The sequence below is a fragment of the Melanostigma gelatinosum genome, assembly GCF_949748355.1.
Source record: "Melanostigma gelatinosum genome assembly, chromosome: 10".
In the NCBI taxonomy this organism is placed as follows: Eukaryota; Metazoa; Chordata; class Actinopteri; order Perciformes; family Zoarcidae; genus Melanostigma; species Melanostigma gelatinosum.
The window spans coordinates 8,449,116-8,467,570 of NC_136643.1; positions in this window are offsets into that span (position 1 = coordinate 8,449,116).

The following is an 18,455-nucleotide window of genomic DNA, read 5'->3' on the forward strand; positions in this document are numbered from 1 at the left end:
GTTATTTTTTTAGTTACTTTGGAAAAAAAGTTACTTTTTTAGTTACTTTGGAAAAAAAAATATTTTTTTAGTTACTTTGGAAAAAAAAATATTTTTTTAGTTACTTTGGAAAAAAAGTTACTTTTTTAGTTACTTTGGAAAAAAAAATATTTTTTTAGTTACTTTGGGAAAAAAAATATTTTTTTTGTTACTTTGGAAAAAAAAATATTTTTTTTGTTACTTTGGAAAAAAAAAATTTTTTTTAGTTTCTTTGGAAAATTTTTTTTTTTTTTAGTTACTTTGGAAAAAAAAATATTTTTTTAGTTACTTTGGAAAAAAAAAAAATTTTTTAGTTACTTTGGAAAAAAAAAAAAATTTTTGTTACTTTGGAAAAAAAAAATTTTTTTTTGTTACTTTGGAAAAAAAAATATTTTTTTTCTTACTTTGGAAAAAAAAATATTTTTTTTGTTACTTTGGAAAAAAATTTTTTTTTTTAGTTACTTTGGAAATTTTTTTTTTTTTTTAGTTACTTTGGAAAAAAAAACATTTTTTAGTTACTTTGGAAAAAAAAATATTTTTTTAGTTACTTTGGAAAAAAAAATATTTTTTTAGTTACTTTGGAAAAAAAAATATTTTTTTAGTTTCTTTGGAAAAAAAAATATTTTTTTAGTTACTTTGGAAAAAAAAATATTTTTTTAGTTACTTTGGAAAAAAAAATATTTTTTTAGTTACTTTGGAAAAAAATATACTTTTTTAGTTACTTTGGAAAAAAAGTTACTTTTTTAGTTACTTTGGAAAAAAAGTTACTTTTTTAGTTACTTTGGAAAAAAAAATAGTTCTTTAGTTACTTTGGAAAAAAAATATTTTTTTTGTTACTTTGGAAAAAAACATTTTTTTTTAGTTTCTTTGGAAAAAAAATATTTTTTTAGTTACTTTGGAAAAAAAAATATTTTTTTAGTTACTTTGGAAAAAAAATATTTTTTTAGTTACTTTGGAAAAAAAAATATTTTTTTAGTTTATTTGGAAAAAAAATATTTTTTTAGTTACTTTGGGAAAAAAAATATTTTTTTAGTTACTTTGGAAAAAAAAATATTTTTTTTGTTACTTTGGAAAAAAAGATATTTTTTTTGTTACTTTGGAAAAAGAAAAAAAAATTTTGTTACTTTGGAAAAAAAAATATTTTTTTAGTTACTTTGGAAAAAAAAGTTACTTTTTTAGTTACTTTGGAAAAAAAAATATTTTTTTTGTTACTTTGGAAAAAAAAATATTTTTTTTGTTACTTTGGAAAAAAAAATATTTTTTTTGTTACTTTGGAAAAAAAAAATATTTTCTTAGTTTCTTTGGAAAAAAATTTTTTTTTTTAGTTACTTTGGAAAAAAAAATATTTTTTTAGTTACTTTGGAAAAAAAAATATTTTTTTAGTTACTTTGGAAAAAAAAATATTTTTTTAGTTACTTTGGAAAAAAAAATATTTTTTTAGTTACTTTGGAAAAAAAAATATTTTTTTAGTTACTTTGGAAAAAAAATATTTTTTTAGTTTCTTTGGAAAAAAAAATATTTTTTTAGTTACTTTGGAAAAAAAAATATTTTTTTAGTTACTTTGGAAAAAATATATTTTTTTAGTTTCTTTGGAAAAAAAAATATTTTTTTAGTTACTTTGGAAAAAAAGTTACTTTTTTAGTTACTTTGGAAAAAAATATATTTTTTTAGTTACTTTGGAAAAAAAAATATTTTTTTTGTTACTTTGGAAAAAAAAATATTTTTTTTGTTACTTTGGAAAAAAAAAATTTTTTTAGTTACTTTGGAAAAAAAAAATTTTTTTTAGTTACTTTGGAAAAAAAAATATTTTTTTAGTTACTTTGGAAAAAAAATATTTTTTTAGTTTCTTTGGAAAAAAAAATATTTTTTTAGTTTCTTTGGAAAAAAAAATATATTTTTTAGTTACTTTGGAAAAAAAAATATTTTTTTAGTTACTTTGGAAAAAAAAATATTTTTTTAGTTACTTTGGAAAAAAAATTTTTTTTTAGTTTCTTTGGAAAAAAGTTACTTTTTTAGTTACTTTGGAAAAAAAGTTACTTTTTTAGTTACTTTGGAAAAAAAGTTACTTTTTTAGTTACTTTGGAAAAAAAAATATTTTTTTAGTTACTTTGGAAAAAAAAATATTTTTTTAGTTACTTTGGAAAAAAAAATATTTTTTTAGTTACTTTGGAAAAAATATATATTTTTTTAGTTACTTTGGAAAAAAAAATATTTTTTTTGTTACTTTGGAAAAAATATATTTTTTTAGTTACTATGGAAAAAAAAAAAATTTTTTAGTTACTTTGGAAAAAAAAAAATTTTTTTAGTTTCTTTGGAAAAAAAAATTTTTTTTTACTTACTTTGGAAAAAAAGTTACTTTTTTACTTACTTTGGAAAAAAAGTTACTTTTTTAGTTACTTTGGAAAAAAAAATATTTTTTTAGTTACTTTGGAAAAAAAAATATTTTTTTTGTTACTTTGGAAAAAAAAATATTTTTTTAGTTTCTTTGGAAAAAAAAATATTTTTTTAGTTACTTTGGAAAAAAAAATATTTTTTTAGTTACTTTGGAAAAAAAATATTTTTTTAGTTACTTTGGAAAAAAAAATATTTTTTTAGTTACTTTGGAAAAAAAGTTACTTTTTTAGTTACTTTGGAAAAAAAAATATTTTTTTAGTTACTTTGGAAAAAAAAATATTTTTTTTGTTACTTTGGAAAAAAAAAAAAATTTTAGTTTCTTTGGAATTTTTTTTTTTTTTTTAGTTACTTTGAAAAAAAAAATATTTTTTTAGTTACTTTGGAAAAAAAAATATTTTTTTAGTTACTTTGGAAAAAAAAATATTTTTTTAGTTTCTTTGGAAAAAAAAATATTTTTTTAGTTACTTTGGAAAAAAAAATATTTTTTTAGTTACTTTGGAAAAAAAGTTACTTTTTTAGTTACTTTGGAAAAAAAAATATTTTTTTAGTTACTTTGGAAAAAAAGTTACTTTTTTAGTTACTTTGGAAAAAAAAATATTTTTTTAGTTACTTTGGAAAAAAAAATATTTTTTTAGTTACTTTGGAAAAAAAAATTTTTTTTTAGTTTCTTTGGAAAAAAAATATTTTTTTAGTTACTTTGGAAAAAAAAATATTTTTTTAGTTACTTTGGAAAAAAAAATATTTTTTTAGTTACTTTGGAAAAAAAGTTATTTTTTTAGTTACTTTGGAAAAAAAGTTACTTTTTTAGTTACTTTGGAAAAAAAAATATTTTTTTAGTTACTTTGGAAAAAAAAATATTTTTTTAGTTACTTTGGAAAAAAAGTTACTTTTTTAGTTACTTTGGAAAAAAAAATATTTTTTTAGTTACTTTGGGAAAAAAATATTTTTTTTGTTACTTTGGAAAAAAAAATATTTTTTTTGTTACTTTGGAAAAAAAAAATTTTTTTTAGTTTCTTTGGAAAATTTTTTTTTTTTTTAGTTACTTTGGAAAAAAAAATATTTTTTTAGTTACTTTGGAAAAAAAAAAAAATTTTTAGTTACTTTGGAAAAAAAAAAAAAAATTTTGTTACTTTGGAAAAAAAAAATTTTTTTTTGTTACTTTGGAAAAAAAAATATTTTTTTTCTTACTTTGGAAAAAAAAATATTTTTTTTGTTACTTTGGAAAAAAATTTTTTTTTTTAGTTACTTTGGAAATTTTTTTTTTTTTTAGTTACTTTGGAAAAAAAAACATTTTTTAGTTACTTTGGAAAAAAAAATATTTTTTTAGTTACTTTGGAAAAAAAAATATTTTTTTAGTTACTTTGGAAAAAAAAATATTTTTTTAGTTTCTTTGGAAAAAAAAATATTTTTTTAGTTACTTTGGAAAAAAAAATATTTTTTTAGTTACTTTGGAAAAAAAAATATTTTTTTAGTTACTTTGGAAAAAAATATACTTTTTTAGTTACTTTGGAAAAAAAGTTACTTTTTTAGTTACTTTGGAAAAAAAGTTACTTTTTTAGTTACTTTGGAAAAAAAAATAGTTCTTTAGTTACTTTGGAAAAAAAATATTTTTTTTGTTACTTTGGAAAAAAACATTTTTTTTTAGTTTCTTTGGAAAAAAAATATTTTTTTAGTTACTTTGGAAAAAAAAATATTTTTTTAGTTACTTTGGAAAAAAAATATTTTTTTAGTTACTTTGGAAAAAAAAATATTTTTTTAGTTTATTTGGAAAAAAAATATTTTTTTAGTTACTTTGGGAAAAAAAATATTTTTTTAGTTACTTTGGAAAAAAAAATATTTTTTTTGTTACTTTGGAAAAAAAAATATTTTTTTTGTTACTTTGGAAAAAGAAAAAAAAATTTTGTTACTTTGGAAAAAAAAATATTTTTTTAGTTACTTTGGAAAAAAAAGTTACTTTTTTAGTTACTTTGGAAAAAAAAATATTTTTTTTGTTACTTTGGAAAAAAAAATATTTTTTTTGTTACTTTGGAAAAAAAAATATTTTTTTTGTTACTTTGGAAAAAAAAAATATTTTCTTAGTTTCTTTGGAAAAAAATTTTTTTTTTTAGTTACTTTGGAAAAAAAAATATTTTTTTAGTTACTTTGGAAAAAAAAATATTTTTTTAGTTACTTTGGAAAAAAAAATATTTTTTTAGTTACTTTGGAAAAAAAAATATTTTTTTAGTTACTTTGGAAAAAAAAATATTTTTTTAGTTACTTTGGAAAAAAAATATTTTTTTAGTTTCTTTGGAAAAAAAAATATTTTTTTAGTTACTTTGGAAAAAAAAATATTTTTTTAGTTACTTTGGAAAAAATATATTTTTTTAGTTTCTTTGGAAAAAAAAATATTTTTTTAGTTACTTTGGAAAAAAAGTTACTTTTTTAGTTACTTTGGAAAAAAATATATTTTTTTAGTTACTTTGGAAAAAAAAATATTTTTTTTGTTACTTTGGAAAAAAAAATATTTTTTTTGTTACTTTGGAAAAAAAAAATTTTTTTAGTTACTTTGGAAAAAAAAAATTTTTTTTAGTTACTTTGGAAAAAAAAATATTTTTTTAGTTACTTTGGAAAAAAAATATTTTTTTAGTTTCTTTGGAAAAAAAAATATTTTTTTAGTTTCTTTGGAAAAAAAAATATATTTTTTAGTTACTTTGGAAAAAAAAATATTTTTTTAGTTATTTTGGAAAAAAAAATATTTTTTTAGTTACTTTGGAAAAAAAAAATATTTTTTTAGTTACTTTGGAAAAAAAAAATTTTTTTTAGTTACTTTGGAAAAAAAAATATTTTTTTAGTTTCTTTGGAAAAAAAGTTACTTTTTTAGTTACTTTGGAAAAAAAGTTACTTTTTTAGTTACTTTGGAAAAAAAGTTACTTTTTTAGTTACTTTGGAAAAAAAAATATTTTTTTAGTTACTTTGGAAAAAAAAATATTTTTTTAGTTACTTTGGAAAAAAAAATATTTTTTTTGTTACTTTGGAAAAAAAATATTTTTTTAGTTTCTTTGGAAAAAAAAATATTTTTTTAGTTACTTTGGAAAAAAAGTTACTTTTTTAGTTACTTTGGAAAAAAATATATTTTTTTAGTTACTTTGGAAAAAAAAATATTTTTTTTGTTACTTTGGAAAAAAAAATTTTTTTTTTGTTACTTTGGAAAAAAAAAATTTTTTTAGTTACTTTGGAAAAAAAAATATTTTTTAGTTACTTTGGAAAAAAAAATATTTTTTTAGTTACTTTGGAAAAAAAATATTTTTTTAGTTTCTTTGGAAAAAAAAATATTTTTTTAGTTACTTTGGAAAAAAAGTTACTTTTTTAGTTACTTTGGAAAAAAAAATATTTTTTTAGTTACTTTGGAAAAAAAAATTTTTTTTTGTTACTTTGGAAAAAAAAATATTTTTTTTGTTACTTTGGAAAAAAAAAAGTTTTTTAGTTACTTTGGAAAAAAAAATATTTTTTTAGTTACTTTGGAAAAAAAAATATTTTTTTATTTTCTTTGGAAAAAAAAATATATTTTTTAGTTACTTTGGAAAAAAAAATATTTTTTTAGTTATTTTGGAAAAAAAAATATTTTTTTAGTTACTTTGGAAAAAAAAAATATTTTTTTAGTTACTTTGGAAAAAAAAATATTTTTTTAGTTACTTTGGAAAAAAAAATATTTTTTTAGTTTCTTTGGAAAAAAAGTTACTTTTTTAGTTACTTTGGAAAAAAAGTTACTTTTTTAGTTACTTTGGAAAAAAAGTTACTTTTTTAGTTACTTTGGAAAAAAAAATATTTTTTTAGTTACTTTGGAAAAAAAAATATTTTTTTAGTTACTTTGGAAAAAAAAATATTTTTTTTGTTACTTTGGAAAAAAAAAATATTTTTTAGTTACTTTGGAAAAAAAGTTACTTTTTTAGTTACTTTGGAAAAAAAAATATTTTTTTAGTTACTTTGGAAAAAAAAATTTTTTTTTGTTACTTTGGAAAAAAAAATATTTTTTTTGTTACTTTGGAAAAAAAAAAGTTTTTTAGTTACTTTGGAAAAAAAAATATTTTTTTAGTTACTTTGGAAAAAAAAATATTTTTTTATTTTCTTTGGAAAAAAAAATATATTTTTTAGTTACTTTGGAAAAAAAAATATTTTTTTAGTTATTTTGGAAAAAAAAATATTTTTTTAGTTACTTTGGAAAAAAAAATATTTTTTTAGTTACTTTGGAAAAAAAAATATTTTTTTAGTTACTTTGGAAAAAAAAATATTTTTTTAGTTTCTTTGGAAAAAAAGTTACTTTTTTAGTTACTTTGGAAAAAAAGTTACTTTTTTAGTTACTTTGGAAAAAAAGTTACTTTTTTAGTTACTTTGGAAAAAAAAATATTTTTTTAGTTACTTTGGAAAAAAAAATATTTTTTTAGTTACTTTGGAAAAAAAAATATTTTTTTTGTTACTTTGGAAAAAAAAAATATTTTTTAGTTACTTTGGAAAAAAAAATTTTTTTTTAGTTTCTTTGGAAAAAAAATATTTTTTTTTAGTTTCTTTGGAAAAAAAATATTTTTTTTAGTTACTTTGGGAAAAAAAATATTTTTTTAGTTACTTTGGAAAAAAAAATATTTTTTTAGTTTCTTTGGAAAAAAAAATATTTTTTTAGTTACTTTGGAAAAAGAAATATTTTTTTAGTTACTTTGGAAAAAAAAATATTTTTTTAGTTACTTTGGAAAAAAAAAATATTTTTTTAGTTACTTTGGAAAAAAAAATATTTTTTTAGTTACTTTGGAAAAAAAAATATTTTTTTAGTTTCTTTGGAAAAAAAGTTACTTTTTTAGTTACTTTGGAAAAAAAGTTACTTTTTTAGTTACTTTGGAAAAAAAGTTACTTTTTTAGTTACTTTGGAAAAAAAGTTACTTTTTTAGTTACTTTGGAAAAAAAAATATTTTTTTTGTTACTTTGGAAAAAAAAAATATTTTTTAGTTACTTTGGAAAAAAAAATTTTTTTTTAGTTTCTTTGGAAAAAAAATATTTTTTTTTAGTTTCTTTGGAAAAAAAATATTTTTTTTAGTTACTTTGGGAAAAAAAATATTTTTTTAGTTACTTTGGAAAAAAAAATATTTTTTTAGTTTCTTTGGAAAAAAAAATATTTTTTTAGTTACTTTGGAAAAAGAAATATTTTTTTAGTTACTTTGGAAAAAAAAATATTTTTTTAGTTACTTTGGAAAAAAAATATTTTTTTAGTTACTTTGGAAAAAAAAATATTTTTTTAGTTACTTTGGAAAAAAAAATATTTTTTTAGTTACTTTGGAAAAAAAGTTACTTTTTTAGTTACTTTGGAAAAAAAGTTACTTTTTTAGTTACTTTGGAAAAAAAAATACTTTTTTAGTTACTTTGGAAAAAAAGTTACTTTTTTAGTTACTTTGGAAAAAAAAATATTTTTTTTGTTACTTTGGAAAAAAAAATATTTTTTTTGTTACTTTGGAAAAAAATATATTTTTTTAGTTACTTTGGAAAAAAAAAAAAAATTTTAGTTACTTTGGAAAAAAAAATATTTTTTTTGTTACTTTGGAAAAAAAAATATTTTTTTAGTTTCTTTGGAAAAAAAAATATTTTTTTAGTTACTTTGGAAAAAAAATAGTTTTTTAGTTACTTTGGAAAAAAAATATTTTTTTAGTTACTTTGGAAAAAAAAATATTTTTTTAGTTACTTTGGAAAAAAAGTTACTTTTTTAGTTACTTTGGAAAAAAAAATATTTTTTTAGTTACTTTGGAAAAAAAAATATTTTTTTTGTTACTTTGGAAAAAAAAATATTTTTTTAGTTACTTTGGAAAAAAAGTTACTTTTTTAGTTACTTTGGAAAAAAAAATATTTTTTTAGTTACTTTGGAAAAAAAATATTTTTTTTGTTACTTTGGAAAAAAAAAAAATTTTTTAGTTACTTTGGAAAAAAAAAAATTTTTTAGTTACTTTGGAAAAAAAATATTTTTTTAGTTACTTTGGAAAAAAAAATATTTTTTTAGTTTCTTTGGAAAAAAGAATATTTTTTTAGTTACTTTGGAAAAAAAAATATTTTTTTAGTTACTTTGGAAAAAAAAATTTTTTTTAGTTACTTTGGAAAAAAAAAAAATTTTTTAGTTTGGAAATTTTTTTTTTTTTTTAGTTACTTTGGAAAAAAAAATATTTTTTTAGTTACTTTGGAAAAAAAAATATTTTTTTAGTTTCTTTGGAAAAAAAAATATTTTTTTAGTTACTTTGGAAAAAAAAATATTTTTTTAGTTACTTTGGAAAAAAAAATATTTTTTTAGTTACTTTGGAAAAAAAATATTTTTTTAGTTACTTTGGAAAAAAAAATATTTTTTTAGTTACTTTGGAAAAAAAAATATTTTTTTAGTTACTTTGGAAAAAAAGTTACTTTTTTAGTTACTTTGGAAAAAAAGTTACTTTTTTAGTTACTTTGGAAAAAAAAATATTTTTTTAGTTACTTTGGAAAAAAAGTTACTTTTTTAGTTACTTTGGAAAAAAAAATATTTTTTTAGTTACTTTGGAAAAAAAAATATTTTTTTTGTTACTTTGGAAAAAAAAATATTTTTTTAGTTACTTTGGAAAAAAAAATATTTTTTTAGTTACTTTGGGAAAAAAAATATTTTTTTTGTTACTTTGGAAAAAAAAATATTTTTTTAGTTTCTTTGGAAAAAAAAATATTTTTTTAGTTACTTTGGAAAAAAATATATTTTTTTAGTTACTTTGGAAAAAAAAATATTTTTTTAGTTACTTTGGAAAAAAAAAAATTTGTTTAGTTACTTTGGAAAAAAAAGTTACTTTTTTAGTTACTTTGGAAAAAAAAATATTTTTTTAGTTACTTTGGAAAAAAAAATATTTTTTTTGTTACTTTGGAAAAAAAAATATTTTTTTAGTTACTTTGGAAAAAAAAAATTTTTTTTAGTTACTTTGGAAAAAAAAATATTTTTTTTGTTACTTTGGAAAAAAAAATATTTTTTTAGTTTCTTTGGAAAAAAAAATATTTTTTTAGTTACTTTGGAAAAAAAAATAGTTTTTTAGTTACTTTGGAAAAAAAAATATTTTTTTAGTTACTTTGGAAAAAAAAATATTTTTTTAGTTACTTTGGAAAAAAAGTTACTTTTTTAGTTACTTTGGAAAAAAAAATATTTTTTTAGTTACTTTGGAAAAAAATATATTTTTTTTGTTACTTTGGAAAAAAAAAAATTTTTTTAGTTACTTTGGAAAAAAAGTTACTTTTTTAGTTACTTTGGAAAAAAAAAATTTTTTTTAGTTACTTTGGAAAAAAAAATATTTTTTTTGTTACTTTGGAAAAAAAAATATTTTTTTAGTTTCTTTGGAAAAAAAAATAGTTTTTTAGTTACTTTGGAAAAAAAAATAGTTTTTTAGTTACTTTGGAAAAAAAAAATATTTTTTTAGTTACTTTGGAAAAAAAAATATTTTTTTAGTTACTTTGGAAAAAAAGTTACTTTTTTAGTTACTTTGGAAAAAAAAATATTTTTTTAGTTACTTTGGAAAAAAATATATTTTTTTTGTTACTTTGGAAAAAAAAAATTTTTTTTAGTTACTTTGGAAAAAAAGTTACTTTTTTAGTTACTTTGGAAAAAAAAAAATTTTTTAGTTACTTTGGAAAAAATTTTTTTTTTTTGTTACTTTGGAAAAAAAAAAAATTTTTTAGTTACTTTGGAAAAAAAATAAATTTTTTAGTTACTTTGGAAAAAAAATATTTTTTTAGTTACTTTGGAAAAAAAAATATTTTTTTAGTTTCTTTGGAAAAAAGAATATTTTTTTAGTTACTTTGGAAAAAAAAATATTTTTTTAGTTACTTTGGAAAAAAAAATATTTTTTTAGTTACTTTGGAAAAAAAAATTTTTTTTTAGTTTCTTTGGAAAAAAAAATATTTTTTTAGTTACTTTGGAAAAATAAATATTTTTTTAGTTACTTTGGAAAAAAAAAAAAAATTTTAGTTACTTTGGAAAAAAAATATTTTTTTAGTTACTTTGGAAAAAAAATATTTTTTTAGTTACTTTGGAAAAAAAAATATTTTTTTAGTTACTTTGGAAAAAAAGTTACTTTTTTAGTTACTTTGGAAAAAAAGTTACTTTTTTAGTTACTTTGGAAAAAAAAATATTTTTTTAGTTACTTTGGAAAAAAAGTTACTTTTTTAGTTACTTTGGAAAAAAAAATATTTTTTTAGTTACTTTGGAAAAAAAAATATTTTTTTTGTTACTTTGGAAAAAAATATATTTTTTTAGTTACTTTGGAAAAAAAAATTTTTTTTTAGTTACTTTGGAAAAAAAAATATTTTTTTTGTTACTTTGGAAAAAAAAATATTTTTTTAGTTTCTTTGGAAAAAAAAATATTTTTTTAGTTACTTTGGAAAAAAAAATATTTTTTTAGTTACTTTGGAAAAAAAATATTTTTTTAGTTACTTTGGAAAAAAAAATATTTTTTTAGTTACTTTGGAAAAAAAGTTACTTTTTTAGTTACTTTGGAAAAAAAGTTACTTTTTTAGTTACTTTGGAAAAAAAAAAATTTTTTTAGTTACTTTGGAAAAAAAGTTACTTTTTTAGTTACTTTGGAAAAAAAAATATTTTTTTAGTTACTTTGGAAAAAAAAATATTTTTTTTGTTACTTTGGAAAAAAATATATTTTTTTAGTTACTTTGGAAAAAAAAAATTTTTTTTAGTTACTTTGGAAAAAAAAATATTTTTTTTGTTACTTTGGAAAAAAAAAATTTTTTTTAGTTTCTTTGGAAAAAAAAATATTTTTTTAGTTACTTTGGAAAAAAAAATATTTTTTTAGTTACTTTGGAAAAAAAAATATTTTTTTAGTTACTTTGGAAAAAAAAAAATTTGTTTAGTTACTTTGGAAAAAAAAGTTACTTTTTTAGTTACTTTGGAAAAAAAAATATTTTTTTAGTTACTTTGGAAAAAAAAATATTTTTTTTGTTACTTTGGAAAAAAAAATATTTTTTTAGTTACTTTGGAAAAAAAGTTACTTTTTTAGTTACTTTGGAAAAAAAAATATTTTTTTAGTTACTTTGGAAAAAAAAATATTTTTTTAGTTACTTTGGAAAAAAAAAATTTTTTTTAGTTTCTTTGGAAAAAAAATATTTTTTTAGTTACTTTGGAAAAAAAAATATTTTTTTAGTTACTTTGGAAAAAAAAATATTTTTTTAGTTACTTTGGAAAAAAAGTTATTTTTTTAGTTACTTTGGAAAAAAAGTTACTTTTTTAGTTACTTTGGAAAAAAAAATATTTTTTTAGTTACTTTGGAAAAAAAAATATTTTTTTAGTTACTTTGGAAAAAAAGTTACTTTTTTAGTTACTTTGGAAAAAAAAATATTTTTTTAGTTACTTTGGGAAAAAAAATATTTTTTTTGTTACTTTGGAAAAAAAAATATTTTTTTTGTTACTTTGGAAAAAAAAAAATTTTTTTAGTTTCTTTGGAAATTTTTTTTTTTTTTTAGTTACTTTGGAAAAAAAAATATTTTTTTAGTTACTTTGGAAAAAAAAAAAATTTTTTAGTTACTTTGGAAAAAAAAAAAAAAATTTTGTTACTTTGGAAAAATTTTTTTTTTTTTTGTTACTTTGGAAAAAAAAATATTTTTTTTCTTACTTTGGAAAAAAAAATATTTTTTTTGTTACTTTGGAAAAAAAAAATTTTTTTTAGTTACTTTGGAATTTTTTTTTTTTTTTTAGTTACTTTGGAAAAAAAAACATTTTTTAGTTACTTTGGAAAAAAAAATATTTTTTTAGTTACTTTGGAAAAAAAAATATTTTTTTAGTTACTTTGGAAAAAAAAATATTTTTTTAGTTTCTTTGGAAAAAAAAATATTTTTTTAGTTACTTTGGAAAAAAAAATATTTTTTTAGTTACTTTGGAAAAAAAAATATTTTTTTAGTTACTTTGGAAAAAAATATACTTTTTTAGTTACTTTGGAAAAAAAGTTACTTTTTTAGTTACTTTGGAAAAAAAGTTACTTTTTTAGTTACTTTGGAAAAAAAAATATTTCTTTAGTTACTTTGGAAAAAAAATATTTTTTTTGTTACTTTGGAAAAAAACATTTTTTTTAGTTTCTTTGGAAAAAAAATATTTTTTTAGTTACTTTGGAAAAAAAAATATTTTTTTAGTTACTTTGGAAAAAAAATATTTTTTTAGTTACTTTGGAAAAAAAAATATTGTTTTAGTTTATTTGGAAAAAAAATATTTTTTTAGTTACTTTGGAAAAAAAAATATTTTTTTAGTTACTTTGGAAAAAAAAATATTTTTTTAGTTACTTTGGAAAAAAAAATATTTTTTTTGTTACTTTGGAAAAAGAAAAAAAAATGTTGTTACTTTGGAAAAAAAAATATTTTTTTAGTTACTTTGGAAAAAAAAGTTACTTTTTTAGTTACTTTGGAAAAAAAAATATTTTTTTTGTTACTTTGGAAAAAAAAAAATTTTTTTTGTTACTTTGGAAAAAAAAATATTTTTTTTGTTACTTTGGAAAAAAAAAATATTTTTTTAGTTTCTTTGGAAAAAAATTTTTTTTTTTAGTTTCTTTGAAAATTTTTTTTTTTTTTTAGTTACTTTGGAAAAAAAAATATTTTTTTAGTTACTTTGGGAAAAAAAAATATTTTTTTAGTTACTTTGGAAAAAAAAATATTTTTTTAGTTACTTTGGAAAAAAAAATATTTTTTTAGTTACTTTGGAAAAAAAATATTTTTTTAGTTTCTTTGGAAAAAAAAATATTTTTTTAGTTACTTTGGAAAAAAAAATATTTTTTTAGTTACTTTGGAAAAAATATATTTTTTTAGTTTCTTTGGAAAAAAAAATATTTTTTTAGTTACTTTGGAAAAAAAGTTACTTTTTTAGTTACTTTGGAAAAAAATATATTTTTTTAGTTACTTTGGAAAAAAATATATTTTTTTTGTTACTTTGGAAAAAAAAATATTTTTTTTGTTACTTTGGAAAAAAAAAATTTTTTTAGTTACTTTGGAAAAAAAAAATTTTTTTTAGTTACTTTGGAAAAAAAATATTTTTTTAGTTACTTTGGAAAAAAAAATATTTTTTTTGTTACTTTGGAAAAAAAAATATTTTTTTAGTTACTTTGGAAAAAAAGTTACTTTTTTAGTTACTTTGGAAAAAAAAATATTTTTTTAGTTACTTTGGAAAAAAAATATTTTTTTTGTTACTTTGGAAAAAAAAAAAATTTTTTAGTTACTTTGGAAAAAAAAAATTTTTTTAGTTACTTTGGAAAAAAGAATATTTTTTTAGTTACTTTGGAAAAAAAAATTTTTTTTTAGTTACTTTGGAAAAAAAAATATTTTTTTAGTTTCTTTGGAAAAAAAGTTACTTTTTTAGTTACTTTGGAAAAAAAGTTACTTTTTTAGTTACTTTGGAAAAAAAGTTACTTTTTTAGTTACTTTGGAAAAAAAAATATTTTTTTTGTTACTTTGGAAAAAAAAAATATTTTTTAGTTACTTTGGAAAAAAAAATTTTTTTTTAGTTTCTTTGGAAAAAAAATATTTTTTTTTAGTTTCTTTGGAAAAAAAATATTTTTTTTAGTTACTTTGGGAAAAAAAATATTTTTTTAGTTACTTTGGAAAAAAAAATATTTTTTTAGTTTCTTTGGAAAAAAAAATATTTTTTTAGTTACTTTGGAAAAAGAAATATTTTTTTAGTTACTTTGGAAAAAAAAATATTTTTTTAGTTACTTTGGAAAAAAAATATTTTTTTAGTTACTTTGGAAAAAAAAATATTTTTTTAGTTACTTTGGAAAAAAAAATATTTTTTTAGTTACTTTGGAAAAAAAGTTACTTTTTTAGTTACTTTGGAAAAAAAGTTACTTTTTTAGTTACTTTGGAAAAAAAAATACTTTTTTAGTTACTTTGGAAAAAAAGTTACTTTTTTAGTTACTTTGGAAAAAAAAATATTTTTTTTGTTACTTTGGAAAAAAAAATATTTTTTTTGTTACTTTGGAAAAAAATATATTTTTTTAGTTACTTTGGAAAAAAAAAAAAAATTTTAGTTACTTTGGAAAAAAAAATATTTTTTTTGTTACTTTGGAAAAAAAAATATTTTTTTAGTTTCTTTGGAAAAAAAAATATTTTTTTAGTTACTTTGGAAAAAAAATAGTTTTTTAGTTACTTTGGAAAAAAAATATTTTTTTAGTTACTTTGGAAAAAAAAATATTTTTTTAGTTACTTTGGAAAAAAAGTTACTTTTTTAGTTACTTTGGAAAAAAAAATATTTTTTTAGTTACTTTGGAAAAAAAAATATTTTTTTTGTTACTTTGGAAAAAAAAATATTTTTTTAGTTACTTTGGAAAAAAAGTTACTTTTTTAGTTACTTTGGAAAAAAAAATATTTTTTTAGTTACTTTGGAAAAAAAATATTTTTTTTGTTACTTTGGAAAAAAAAAAAATTTTTTAGTTACTTTGGAAAAAAAAAATTTTTTTAGTTACTTTGGAAAAAAAATATTTTTTTAGTTACTTTGGAAAAAAAAATATTTTTTTAGTTTCTTTGGAAAAAAGAATATTTTTTTAGTTACTTTGGAAAAAAAAATATTTTTTTAGTTACTTTGGAAAAAAAAATTTTTTTTAGTTACTTTGGAAAAAAAAAAAATTTTTTAGTTTGGAAATTTTTTTTTTTTTTTAGTTACTTTGGAAAAAAAAATATTTTTTTAGTTACTTTGGAAAAAAAAATATTTTTTTAGTTTCTTTGGAAAAAAAAATATTTTTTTAGTTACTTTGGAAAAAAAAATATTTTTTTAGTTACTTTGGAAAAAAAAATATTTTTTTAGTTACTTTGGAAAAAAAGTTACTTTTTTAGTTACTTTGGAAAAAAATATATTTTTTTAGTTACTTTGGAAAAAAATATATTTTTTTTGTTACTTTGGAAAAAAAAATATTTTTTTTGTTACTTTGGAAAAAAAAAATTTTTTTAGTTACTTTGGAAAAAAAAAATTTTTTTTAGTTACTTTGGAAAAAAAATATTTTTTTAGTTACTTTGGAAAAAAAAATATTTTTTTTGTTACTTTGGAAAAAAAAATATTTTTTTAGTTACTTTGGAAAAAAAGTTACTTTTTTAGTTACTTTGGAAAAAAAAATATTTTTTTAGTTACTTTGGAAAAAAAATATTTTTTTTGTTACTTTGGAAAAAAAAAAAATTTTTTAGTTACTTTGGAAAAAAAAAATTTTTTTAGTTACTTTGGAAAAAAGAATATTTTTTTAGTTACTTTGGAAAAAAAAATTTTTTTTTAGTTACTTTGGAAAAAAAAATATTTTTTTAGTTTCTTTGGAAAAAAAGTTACTTTTTTAGTTACTTTGGAAAAAAAGTTACTTTTTTAGTTACTTTGGAAAAAAAGTTACTTTTTTAGTTACTTTGGAAAAAAAAATATTTTTTTTGTTACTTTGGAAAAAAAAAATATTTTTTAGTTACTTTGGAAAAAAAAATTTTTTTTTAGTTTCTTTGGAAAAAAAATATTTTTTTTTAGTTTCTTTGGAAAAAAAATATTTTTTTTAGTTACTTTGGGAAAAAAAATATTTTTTTAGTTACTTTGGAAAAAAAAATATTTTTTTAGTTTCTTTGGAAAAAAAAATATTTTTTTAGTTACTTTGGAAAAAGAAATATTTTTTTAGTTACTTTGGAAAAAAAAATATTTTTTTAGTTACTTTGGAAAAAAAATATTTTTTTAGTTACTTTGGAAAAAAAAATATTTTTTTAGTTACTTTGGAAAAAAAAATATTTTTTTAGTTACTTTGGAAAAAAAGTTACTTTTTTAGTTACTTTGGAAAAAAAGTTACTTTTTTAGTTACTTTGGAAAAAAAAATACTTTTTTAGTTACTTTGGAAAAAAAGTTACTTTTTTAGTTACTTTGGAAAAAAAAATATTTTTTTTGTTACTTTGGAAAAAAAAATATTTTTTTTGTTACTTTGGAAAAAAATATATTTTTTTAGTTACTTTGGAAAAAAAAAAAAAATTTTAGTTACTTTGGAAAAAAAAATATTTTTTTTGTTACTTTGGAAAAAAAAATATTTTTTTAGTTTCTTTGGAAAAAAAAATATTTTTTTAGTTACTTTGGAAAAAAAATAGTTTTTTAGTTACTTTGGAAAAAAAATATTTTTTTAGTTACTTTGGAAAAAAAAATATTTTTTTAGTTACTTTGGAAAAAAAGTTACTTTTTTAGTTACTTTGGAAAAAAAAATATTTTTTTAGTTACTTTGGAAAAAAAAATATTTTTTTTGTTACTTTGGAAAAAAAAATATTTTTTTAGTTACTTTGGAAAAAAAGTTACTTTTTTAGTTACTTTGGAAAAAAAAATATTTTTTTAGTTACTTTGGAAAAAAAATATTTTTTTTGTTACTTTGGAAAAAAAAAAAATTTTTTAGTTACTTTGGAAAAAAAAAATTTTTTTAGTTACTTTGGAAAAAAAATATTTTTTTAGTTACTTTGGAAAAAAAAATATTTTTTTAGTTTCTTTGGAAAAAAGAATATTTTTTTAGTTACTTTGGAAAAAAAAATATTTTTTTAGTTACTTTGGAAAAAAAAATTTTTTTTAGTTACTTTGGAAAAAAAAAAATTTTTTTAGTTTGGAAATTTTTTTTTTTTTTTAGTTACTTTGGAAAAAAAAATATTTTTTTAGTTACTTTGGAAAAAAAAATATTTTTTTAGTTTCTTTGGAAAAAAAAATATTTTTTTAGTTACTTTGGAAAAAAAAATATTTTTTTAGTTACTTTGGAAAAAAAAATATTTTTTTAGTTACTTTGGAAAAAAAATATTTTTTTAGTTACTTTGGAAAAAAAAATATTTTTTTAGTTACTTTGGAAAAAAAAATATTTTTTTAGTTACTTTGGAAAAAAAGTTACTTTTTTAGTTACTTTGGAAAAAAAGTTACTTTTTTAGTTACTTTGGAAAAAAAAATATTTTTTTAGTTACTTTGGAAAAAAAGTTACTTTTTTAGTTACTTTGGAAAAAAAAATATTTTTTTAGTTACTTTGGAAAAAAAAATATTTTTTTTGTTACTTTGGAAAAAAAAATATTTTTTTAGTTACTTTGGAAAAAAAAATATTTTTTTAGTTACTTTGGGAAAAAAAATATTTTTTTTGTTACTTTGGAAAAAAAAATATTTTTTTAGTTTCTTTGGAAAAAAAAATATTTTTTTAGTTACTTTGGAAAAAAATATATTTTTTTAGTTACTTTGGAAAAAAAAATATTTTTTTAGTTACTTTGGAAAAAAAAAAATTTGTTTAGTTACTTTGGAAAAAAAAGTTACTTTTTTAGTTACTTTGGAAAAAAAAATATTTTTTTAGTTACTTTGGAAAAAAAAATATTTTTTTAGTTACTTTGGAAAAAAAAATATTTTTTTAGTTACTTTGGAAAAAAAAAATTTTTTTTAGTTACTTTGGAAAAAAAAATATTTTTTTTGTTACTTTGGAAAAAAAAATATTTTTTTAGTTTCTTTGGAAAAAAAAATATTTTTTTAGTTACTTTGGAAAAAAAAATAGTTTTTTAGTTACTTTGGAAAAAAAAATATTTTTTTAGTTACTTTGGAAAAAAAAATATTTTTTTAGTTACTTTGGAAAAAAAGTTACTTTTTTAGTTACTTTGGAAAAAAAAATATTTTTTTAGTTACTTTGGAAAAAAATATATTTTTTTTGTTACTTTGGAAAAAAAAAATTTTTTTTAGTTACTTTGGAAAAAAAGTTACTTTTTTAGTTACTTTGGAAAAAAAAAATTTTTTTTAGTTACTTTGGAAAAAAAAATATTTTTTTTGTTACTTTGGAAAAAAAAATATTTTTTTAGTTTCTTTGGAAAAAAAAATATTTTTTTAGTTACTTTGGAAAAAAAAATAGTTTTTTAGTTACTTTGGAAAAAAAAAATATTTTTTTAGTTACTTTGGAAAAAAAAATATTTTTTTAGTTACTTTGGAAAAAAAGTTACTTTTTTAGTTACTTTGGAAAAAAAAATATTTTTTTAGTTACTTTGGAAAAAAATATATTTTTTTTGTTACTTTGGAAAAAAAAAATTTTTTTTAGTTACTTTGG